Here is a 1,407-nt window from a genome sequence, read left to right as displayed (position 1 = left end):
TCTTACAGAAAACCGCATATTTCGATGCAAAACGACGATTTCTCGCCGATCTTCGTTGTTTTCTGGCATGAATTTGCAAAGAAGAGCACAAAATCTACAAAATCATGACTTTTTATCAAGATTCAACTACTGAATTGCAAGAAAACAGCAGAATTCTGCACGAAATCATCAAAATTCTTAGAGAAAACCGCATATTTCGATGCAAAACGACGATTTCTCGCTGATTTTCGCTGTTTTCTATCTTGAATTCGCAAAGAAGAGCACGAAATCTACAAAATCATCACTTTTTACCAAGATTCAACCGCTGAATTGCAAGAAAACAGCAGAATTCTGCACGAAATCATCAAAATTCTTAGAGAAAACCGCATATTTCGATGCAAAACGACGATTTCTCGCCGATTTGCGTTGTTTTCTGGCTTGAATTCGCATAAGAGCACGAAATCTACAAAATCATCACTTTTTACCAAGATTCAACGGCTGAAATGCAAGAAAACAGCAGAATTCTGCACGAAATCATCAAAATTCTTAGAGAAAACTGCATATTTCGATGCAAAACGACGATTTCTCGCTGATTTTCGTTGTTTTCTATCTTGAATTTGCAAAGAAGAGCACAAAATCTACAAAATCATGACTTTTTACCAAGATTCAACGGCTGAATTGCAAGAAAACAGCAGAATTCTGCACGAAATCGTCAAAATTCTTAGAGAAAACCGCATATTTCGATGCAAAACGAGGATTTCTCGCCGATTTTCGATGTTTTCTGGCTTGAATTCGCAAAGAAGAGCACGAAATCTACAAAATCATGACTTTTTACCAAGATTCAACGGCTGAATTGCAAGAAAACAGCAGAATTCTGCACGAAATCATCAAAATTCTTACAGAAAACCGCATATTTCGATGCAAAACGACGATTTCTCGCCGATTTTCGTTGTTTTCTGGCTTGAATTTGCAAAGAAGAGCACGAAATCTACAAAATCATGACTTTTTACCAAGATTCAACGGCTGAATTGCAAGAAAACAGCAGAATTCTGCACGAAATCATCAAAATTCTTACAGAAAACCGCATTTTTCGATGCAAAACGACGATTTCTCGCCGATTTTCGTTGTTTTCTGGCTTGAATTCGCAAAGAAGAGCACGAAATCTACAAAATCATGACTTTTTACCAAGATTCAAGGGCTGAATTGCAAGAAAACAGCAGAATTCTGCACGAAATCATCAAAATTCTTACAGAAAACCGCATTATTCGATGCAAAACAACGATTTCTCGCCGATTTTCGTTGTTTTCTGGCTTGAATTCGCAAAGAAGAGCACGAAATCTACAAAATCATCACTTTTTACCAAGACTCTACGCCTGAATTGCAAGAAAACAGCAGAATTCTGCACGAAATCATCAAAATTCTTACAGA

The sequence above is a fragment of the Gnatocerus cornutus genome, unplaced genomic scaffold (genome assembly GCF_029298725.1).
Source record: "Gnatocerus cornutus isolate USDA-ARS CGAHR unplaced genomic scaffold, icGnaCorn1.1 ctg00000133.1, whole genome shotgun sequence".
NCBI lineage: Eukaryota > Metazoa > Arthropoda > Insecta > Coleoptera > Tenebrionidae > Gnatocerus > Gnatocerus cornutus.
This window is presented reverse-complemented; position numbering follows the sequence as displayed.